Source organism: Montipora capricornis, chromosome 9, assembly GCF_036669925.1.
Source record: "Montipora capricornis isolate CH-2021 chromosome 9, ASM3666992v2, whole genome shotgun sequence".
Classification (NCBI taxonomy): Eukaryota; Metazoa; Cnidaria; class Anthozoa; order Scleractinia; family Acroporidae; genus Montipora; species Montipora capricornis.
Window position 1 is genome coordinate 14856887 of NC_090891.1, and position 10000 is coordinate 14866886.

Consider the following 10000-nt stretch of genomic DNA (forward strand, 5'->3'; position numbering starts at 1 on the left):
AAAACGGTGCCTAAGGCATTGTGGGTAATAGAGACCATGAGGAGTTTTGGAAGACATAGTGAATGTCATGATGAGACATAACATGGTGTCAGAAGAATAGGTGAAATACAGCCACAAAAGAATCCACAAAGCCTAAGGGTCCATTTGCTTAACATTTTGAGAACAAAATCAACAAAATGGAAGGAATTTCTGTGGGCAGCACTCCAAAAGATGGATTGGAGGAGTGGAGATTTACCGGCCGCGTGGAAAGCATTCAAGCAACTCTGCGATATTTGGATTGGAGACAAAAGTCATGACATATACAATACATGGGACTTCACTGTAGAAGAAGCGAAGAAGCTCAACACTATTATGCAAAGTACGAAGAGTATGTGAAACCCAAATCCAATAAGGTATTTGCAAGGTACAAGTTCCACCAGAAGATTCAACAAGAGGGTGAGTCATTTGAGCAATTTCTCATTGATTTGAAGTTGCTTGTGAAAGATTGTGGTTATACTGACCATGATGAAATGGTTAGAGATAGAGTGCTTATTGGCTGTCATTCTACCAAAACAAGAGAAAAGTTAATTCAGGAAGGTTCAGAGCTTACTCTTGAAAAGCAATAGGCCATTTCCGAGTTCATGTCTACCTCCTCTTCAAAGCGAGTCTAAGTGCGAAGGTTTTGTGATAGTAATTAGTTCTACTTTACATAAGAATGAATACTAATTTTCATAACAAAAACTTCGCACTTAGCCTCGCTTTGAAGAGGAGCCAGGCAAGAACTCGGAAATGGCCTATTGACATTGCCAGAACAGACGAAATGTCAAAAGCGCAATTGTGAAATTCCATGTACCGTAAACGTCCATGTATAAGCCGCACTTTTTTACACAAAATTGAAGCTATAAATCAAGAGTGCGGCTTATCCATGGATACATCTGTGTTTGGAGTTTTAAAAAACCTAATTAACATTCATAAAACTTCTTAAGATCTCAGTAAAGAAACATAAAAGAAACTGAGAGAGTGTGGCTGTTGTTCCTTGACTTTTTAATGAGTGGTGGCTCCTAAAGGAGCCGTTTGTGTATTCGAGTGTTTATCGGCCAATCTTGCTCTCCAAGAGTTCTTTCAAGCGATTAATTTTCGCTTTACTCGAACAAGCAAACACCAACCTACAAGGAATCTCCATTCCTCCGCACAGCTGTTTGCAGTGACGTCTTCAGCCAGTCACTTCCATGCATATCTTTCCGCCACGTGCGATAAAATACCACAAAATTCGTGAGTACTCGCGAGGTAAATGGCCGACTGTTTCATTGTCCTTGACCACCTTCTCGGCAAATTTGTCGACTGCATTATCAAGCTCCTGTTCTGCATGAATTTTTTCGCCTGTCGCAGGTTTCCAAACATCTTCATAGACGTGGTCATGATACCCAGGCCCTGGCCCAGACTTCTCCCCACATTTAAAGCTTGGCTACTAAGCACTCGTTCGTTTTGTTTCAATATCAAAGGAATTTCAACTTTATGGTGAAACCTTGATTTTGTCCTTGTTGGTTTATAGCAATAGAACGTTGCTGGAACTTCAAACTTTATTGTATTACATTTTTTTCCAAAATCTGCGCTTCTAAATTCGGGGTGCGGCTTATACATGGACGTTTACGGTAGTTGATGTTGAAGCCCCTGCAGTACTGAGTGCCCAAACCTGCAAAGATATGGGTCTACTTGCCAGAATAAACTCACTTCAGCAACACAGCATTCCAAAGTCTCCAACTGATATGGGTCAAGGCATCTTTGATGAATACCCAGATTTTCTTGAAGGTCTTGGATGTCTTCCTGGAGAGCACTCAATCAAGTTAGATCCAAGCGTCCCTCCCGTAGTTCATCCTCCAAGAAAGATACCCATATCCCTCAGAGGGAAGATCAAAGATGACCTCGACTGTATGGAGAAAGCAGGTGTAGCTGGTAAGCACACAGAACCTAGTGACTGGGTGAACAGCATGGTTGCTGTTGTGAAACCAAACAAGATTCGTATTTGCATAGACCCCAGAGATTTAAATGAGGCCATCAGAAGGGAGCATTTCCCAATGACAACAGTAGAAGAAGTCGTTGCTGACATGCCATAAGCCAAAGTATTTTCAGTTCTAGATGCCACATCGGGATATTGGCAAGTGAAGTTAGATGAAGAAAGCTCAAAGCTAAACACGTTCAACACGCCGTTTGGAAGATACCATTTCACCAGGTTGCCATTTGGCATAAAGTCGGCTCTCGAGGTGTTTCAGAACTGCATGTATGACCTGTTTGCTGATCTAGAGGGTGTGAAAGTGATAGTAGATGACCTCCTAAAATGGGGAAAAGATGATGCAGAGCATGATGCCAAATTAAAGCAAGTGTTAGACCGAGCTCAAGAAGTCAACCTCAAATTCAATGCCAAGAAATGCCAAATCAAGCAAGAAGAAGTTCGCTATGTTGGCCATGTCCTAAGCAAAGAGGGCTTACACCAGATCCTGAAAAGACACGGGCAGTACAAGCAATGAAACACCGTGAGAACACTAAGGAACTTAAAACAATCCTTGGATTTATTCAGTATCTTGGAAAGTTTATGCCCAACATGGCTACAGTCAGTGCACCACTCAGAAAGTTACTAGAGAAGAACGTTGCCTGGCATTGGAACCAAGAGCAAGAAGAAAGCTTTCAGAAACTTAAAGAGATAGCTTCTTCAGCACCAGTACTTGGGTACTATGATCCAAGCAAGCCACTAACCCTACCATTTGATGCAAGTTCCAAAGGGTTGGGTGCAGTCCTCCTGCAAGATGGAAAACCCTTAGCATACATGTCAAGAGCCCTGACTCCAGCACAAGAGTGATATGCCCAAATCGAAAAGGAAACCCTTACAATTGTGTACGGTACACAGAAGTTTCATCAGTTCATATATGGAAGACCAACCCAAGTCAAGTCAGACCACAAACCCTTGCAGTGTATCTTAAGTAAGCCCTTGCATCAAGCACCACTGAGATTGCAGAGATTGATGTTGACCCTGCAAAGGTATGACTTGAAAGTAAAATATCTCCCAGGTTCAGAACTTTCTGTCACTTATGCCTTGAGTAGATCCTACCTGCATGAGTCTACAGAAACTCTCATTCCAGACCGTGAAGTGAATGAAATTCAATGACTGTGAACTTTCCCATTTTGCCAGAGAAGTACGCCAAGTTCCAGAACACCACTGCAGATGATGCAGCCATGTAAGACTTAAGCACAGTAGTCCTGAATGGATTGCCAGCAAACAAGGAGGAATTACCCAGAAATAACTATGAATATTGGTGCCACAGAGATGAAATTTCAACCATTGATGGTCTCTTGTTTGAAGCTCAGAAGCTGATAGTTCCCCAGAGTATGAGGAAAGAAATGCTTGCTTTCATACATGAGTCACCTCAAGGTATAGTGAAATGAGACATTTTTTTTTTTTGGCCAGGGATGTCCTGACAGATTGAAGATAAAGTGTCCAAGTGTTTCGTGTGTAGCCAGTTCCAAAGGCCCAGGCCAGGGAGCCAATGATAATTCGAGATCCCTTAGATAGACCATGGTCTAGAATTAGAAGTGACCTGTTCGAGTTCAATGGTATTCATTACTTGCTAAGCCTGGACTATTTTTCAAAGTGGATAGAAGTTGCAAAGCTAGATGACCTAACCAGTAACAATGTTATCTGTCACCTGAAGAGTCAATTTGCCAGGTATGACATTCCTGATGAACTTATCAGCGACAATGGTCCCTAGTACCCAAGTTCAGCATTCAAAACGTTTAGCAGGAGTTACGGGTTTTTGCACACCACATCCCCTACATCCGTATCTCCTATATCCGTAGTCCAACTGTGAAGCTGAAAGAGCTGTGCAAACCCCTGAGAACCTCCTAAAGAAAGTACAAGATCCCTACAAGGCCTTACTGAATTACAGTTCTAAACACTCCCTTGGATGGAGTAGGCTTGTCTCCCGCTCAAATTCTTATGGGCCGCAGAATCAAAACCTCTCTTCCAACTAATGCTGAGCTTCTAAAGCCACAGGGAGCCTCAGAAATTAAGCAGCACCTTCAGAAGATCAAAGAGAGAGAAAAGTTTTACTGCGATAAGCACTGTCGTAAAGAATTGCCGCCTCTAGCCAAAGGTGATAAGGCAACTCTCAAGGAAGATAAGAAATGGGCCCAAGCAACAGTGGTCAACAAGTACCTATCACACGCGCAGGTCATATGTCGTCCAGACACCTGAGGGTCAGAAGTAGTGTACAGGAGATATAGAGTATATCTGAATATGAACCAAGTATCACGGTCATGAGCTGGTCAAGCTGTTCCCGCACTAACCAACATGGTAGACTCCGCGAAACAGGAGTGATGTCTCATCAGGGACTAAAACCAACAATGCGCACTCGTTCCGGTCGACTGGTCAAGCAACCTACATACCTCAAAGACTATGAACAATGAGTTTGAACTTTTTTTTTAAAGTTTTGTTTATTTCGCTTTTGACCATTTCGTCAGTTTCATAGTTGCTTTATTCTAATGTCTTTAGAACGTAACCTAAGCCTAATCCTAAGTTCACAAAAAAAAGGAGATGTCATGTATGCTATCACGAAATGGTGCCTAAGGCATCGTGGGTAATAAAGACCACGAGGAGTTTTGGAAAAAATAGTGAATGTCATGATAAGACATAAGAACAGTCACTGTTTCTTATCTTTAGAAAATCGCTCTTGTTTCTGGCAGATTGTTTGAAAACTGTATTTATAGATAAATATGTGTATAGGAAATTCATTTGTTTGCTGAGCAAAAATAAACGAACAGCATTATTCTTTTGAGCGTCACCCTAAGAATCATAGCCAAAAATAATTATTATCCTGGTGTCAGCGCAATGTACTCAAATTTTAGCCATTTTCCTGCTCCTGCCCAAACAAGTTACATGTACCTTCAAGGGTTAACAACACAACGTTTTTATCCTCCTAGTCCAATACAAGCAACAACAACAACAATTAGCTCTTAACTCGATTCTTACATCCCTCTCTGACCAGTTCGCTCTCTAGAACATATTTCATTTTTCATCTCTCTATTGGGTGAGCACTCAATATAGTCCTGTAGAGACATTATACTAGGCGTTTCATCAAAACCATTGAAAGATAAATTTTTTAGCCTTATGCTTAAAAAATGTCTATTGTGCCGGCATAATGCTTGATGCTCTAACTGTAGCATTACCAAAAAATTGCTCCGACTTTAAAAAAAGAAAGAAAACATCCAACCGGTAAATGGAAATTTCTCCTTGACGATTAAGTGGTTGACCACATCAGATAGCCTCATGTAAAGGAAGCTGTGGGGCATAACTATATGCGACCCTCCAAATGAAGACAAGCCTATCACTTGTAGCAATCTCCATGATCGAGCCAGCCAATACAAGAATTCCTCATGATTTATCTTTCTGACTTTCCGAAGTTAACACTGTTGGTTTGAAATGCGATGTTTTCTCTTTTATTTTTTACATTATCGCTAGTACGTGTTTCGGTATTTCTTTAAGGATTATCACCTTCATACATGTAGATAACGTTTAGTCACCGCTGTAATGGTTGCGAATTCCTTCCCCTAACACCCGCATAGGAAATGCATAATGCTTTCTTGGTTGTCGCAGGCACGTTTTGCTAGTCATAAGTTTTAGTGTTTTCCACAGTAGTTCAGTTCTAGTGTAGACTTCGTACTGTCAACTTCTTCATCCATCTGGATTTTAGTTCTATCTACACTCGTGCTCATCGTCAAGTTCTCTATAGAGCTTTTAGTCAAGACTAGCATTGGTGCGTGTGCAAACCAAAGTAAGTTTTACTATTTTCATGATTTTGTTTTTTCCAGTATTTAGTTTCGGTTTAAGTTTAAGTTTTGCTCGTCTTATTCTATTAATATATTTGCTTTGGTATCTAGTTTTCAATCAGTTTTTAATCGTTAGTACTCAGCATGGATTTATTGATCAATCTACACTGATGTGATCATTGTCAAGTTTCTATCATCATATTCTATATGTACTTGTAGATTGTTAATCAGCCCGTTTGATCTCATTTCTTGTTGTATTTCATTGATGTGCTATTTGAAATTATTAACGTTTACCTTAGCCTTCTATACACCTTTTTGTTACTTTTATAGGTAGTTAGCTAAAATTAGTTTCTGTTTTGCTTTTATCGCCTTTCAGTTCGAACCAAATTTCGTCGTCCTTATGACTTTGTGATCTAACTCTCAACCCTGCGACCTTTGTTCCGTCGTTTTAAATATATTCTCGTTGTTTCAAGTTGCAAGGCTGTACCACTAGGAACTTTGAGCATTTCTATCCAATAAACCTTCACACTGTTGCTTTTAAGGCGTCGTGTTCGTCCTTAACGCAATGCACCGTGTTATTACGTAATTTGCTTGGTTCATGTTCTCCTCGTTCCACCGAGTAAATTTACATTTGTTCGAATTTGAGGCACAATTGATTGAATGTCCTTATTTTCAATTCACGGCACCGTGAAGGAATTCAGAGAATTTATTGACTAATCAATGCTGTCATGCACTCCCACGGAGTACTAACATTTTTGTCAATCATCGCAAAGGCACGAAAACTTCAAGCCATATCTGTTAATCGCATTATCTAAAGGACCGTAATGGATTCCGGAAATAGAGAACTAAACGATCATTTAAAGGCCGCCCGCTCTTTGGCAAAGTCTGGCGTGACTGGAAAGGTCAACATGCTGCACGAGTTAATCGCCACTCGTGAATCAGCCGACGTAATTTGCAAGGCGCACGTTGAACTACAGGAACTCTTAGATGAATTCAAATCTGCTCGCGAAGCGTATCATCATCAATTAGAAAATGGAACCGAGCGCGAAACATCTTCTCAGTATTACAACTCTCTCGTGGAGCTAACCACTGAACTCGAGAGAGAAATCAACGCTTGGCTTACACACCCAGTAGCACAGAAATTGCTTGTAGATCGAAGCACCTACGTCAACCCTGATGATTTCACCACCAATGTCGAAAGCCGCATTATGTACACGCGCTCAGCATTCAGCTCCTCAATCTTTAGTACGGCCAGTTCAAAGGCTAGATCTCTCGCGAAAAGGGTTGCGCTTGAAGCGAAGGCCACTACACTTAAACAGGTGCATGACATTCAAGTTGAGGAATTAAGACTCCAACAACGAAAGGCAAAGATCAAGAGATAGCCAAAGCCGACGCTGACACGCGCCTACGAGTCGAAGCTGAACTTGCTTACAATTGCAAAAACAGCATGATATGCCTTACTCAACGCCGTTAGTGCGCGATCCAGTTGCCATTCACAAACTACCACTCGTTTCTAGTGGGTATAAGGAGCAATATGTACCCAAATCGCCGGCAGTAAATCCACGTGCACTCGAATCGCACGTACCGAACGAACACAGAAACAACCACTCTGGAAGTATTCAGGATGATTCATTCCAACATCTGATGGAGATTCAAGATCGTCAAAACTACACTCTCCAGCAGTTAATTCAGCAACAGCAACAAGGCGTGATGGCGCTTACACTTCCACAACCAAGCTTGCAGGTTTTCAGTGGAGATCCTATCGACTACCTTGATTTTATACACGCCATCAAGCATCTAGTCGAAAGAAAGACGTCTATTCCGAGCACCCGCCTGTACTACCTTGTGCAGCACACTACAGGTCCAGTGCAAGAGCTTATGAAGAGTTGCCTATCCATGCGTGAAGACGAAGGATACAAAGAAGCCAGGAAGCTACTGAAGGACCGATACGGGCATAATTTCAAGATTGCCGCTGCGCACGTCAAACGCCTTGTAGACGGTCCCGTAATAAAAGCTGACGATGAGTCCAACTCACTAGTTGCGTCAACACGCTCAGGGAGATTGGCTACATAAGCATGCTGGACAGCCAAGATAACCATAAATCGTAGACAGGCTTCCATACTCATTGAGGGTCAAGTGGCGACAGTAGACAGAGTCATAGAAACTGAAGCACGAGACGTTACTGTAGCTGACATAATGAAGTTTGTCATCGCCAGGGCTAGAGCAGCCTCCCATCCAGTGTTCGGTAGAGTTGCAATAGAGACCAAACCCAAGCAGTCTCTCCCACCAAAGGGTCTAAGAAAGCACCCCAAGGCAGATGGGTTCTCTAGTCAAGGAAAGGCTGATGACTCGTCAAAGACAACAAATGAAATTATGAGCAAGAATTTCGAGTGTCCCCTGAGTAAGGCAGCGCATTGGTTGCCTCGCTGTGAAAATTTTCGAAAGCAGTCCCTTGAGGAAAGGACAAAGTTTATTCAAGACAAAAAAACTGTGTATAAACTGCCTCTCTCCTGGTCATTTCGTGCGCTTGTGTAAAAGGCAAAGCTTCTGCAAGGTTAAAGGGTGCACCTCAAAGCACTCATCTTTCCTTCACCCACTCAACAACAAGAATCAATTAAACGCTCAATCTCCTGACGCCGGTGGGATGATTTCTACCACCATGCAACAAGCAAGTGCGGACACACAGTCTGTGGGCAACACAAATTTAGCCAACAACAGCTATGTGAAGTCAAGCTTTTCTGCTAGCTTTACTGCGACTGGGATGGCAATCGTTCCCCTTTACGTGCAAGCAAAGGGAGGTCAACCGGTTGTCAAAACATACGCCTTTCTGGATTCTGGCAGCAACACTTCTTTCTGTACAGAAAGCCTTCTAGAGAAGCTCAATATCAAAGGAAAGAAAACAAAGCTGATTCTAGCGACCTTGAAGGGCAAAGAAGACCCGGTCAAGTGCTCCCTAGTGAGCTTTCAGATATCTGATCTCAACCAACATCGTTGAGCTGCCTGAAGTTTACTCAAGATCTAGGCTACCCATCCTAGTGGAAGCCATTGCAGACCAACAAGACGTGAACCGCTGGCCGTACCTGAAGGGTGTAACTATTCCAAAGATTGAAGCTGAGATCTGGCTGCTCATTGGAAGTGATGTTCCCCAAGCACCACAGCCAAGGGAGTTCAGACCGAACGAGAACGGCGATCCCTTCACTACAAGAACCATGCTAGGCTGGGTGCTAAACGGCCCGTTAGGGAGAATCGCCCCCAAGTCCCCAATTGGGAATTTCACCCAGGTAGAAAAGACCCTCGACCAGCAGTTTACTGCAACTGAGACTACTGCAACCTGGAATTCAACGATACAGTTTACCACAGCAAAATGATGTCTCAAAACGATCGAAGGGCCCCAGATATTATGGAGAAAACGGTGAAACTAGAAAATGGCCATTACGAAATTTCACTGCCTTGGAAAACATATCCCCCGAATCTTCAAAACAACAGGACCATTGCTGAACGCCACTTAGAACTATTGTGCAAACGATTGAGAAAGGAGCCAGTAGTGCACAAAAAATACAAGGAATTTAGGTATGCATGATCTACTGACCAAGGGTTATGCAAGGAAAATTGAAAGTCAAGAAATAGGACCTCTTGGCGCTCTCTGGTATCTGCCACATCATCCGGTGTTCAATCCTCAAAGGCCTCAAAAAATCAGAGTGGTGTTCGTACTGTGGTACTTCACTGAATGACCAGCTTTTACAAGGGCCGGATCTAACCAATTCTCACAGTTCAGTTCCCACAGATCAAGAAGCTATCAATCTCGCCGACCAATTGCGCAAGCTGTTAGCAAGAGGCGGTTTCAATCTCACCAAATGGCTGTCGAATTCAGAGGGTACTTGAGTCGTTGCCAGAGTCTGAGAGAGCTGCACAAGTCAAGAGCCTAGATTTCGACAAGCTCCCCATTGAAAGGGCTTTAGGAGTTCAGTGGGACGTATCGTCTGATCACTTTGGTTCCACCATTGTTATCAAGGACAGACCAGCAACATGACGAAGCTTGCTGTCCATAATCAGTTCAAAAGAGAATTAACTGAAGAGAGTGTAGTGTAACATAAAGTGCTATATTTTTATCCCATATGAACCATGTGAGCGTTAGCCGTACTGATGGAACTGGGCCCACACAAGGACAGAGAAAAACTCTGACCAGGGTGGGAATTGTACCCAC

General features: G+C 42.6%; 1 protein-coding gene across 2 annotated transcripts in view; it reads right to left on the bottom strand.

Annotated features, from left to right (window-relative positions):
• Window positions 1-10000, bottom strand: part of LOC138015037 (coiled-coil domain-containing protein 66-like) — a 95991-nt gene that overhangs the window by 61010 nt on the left and 24981 nt on the right. The gene's annotated exons all lie outside the window — the stretch shown is intronic.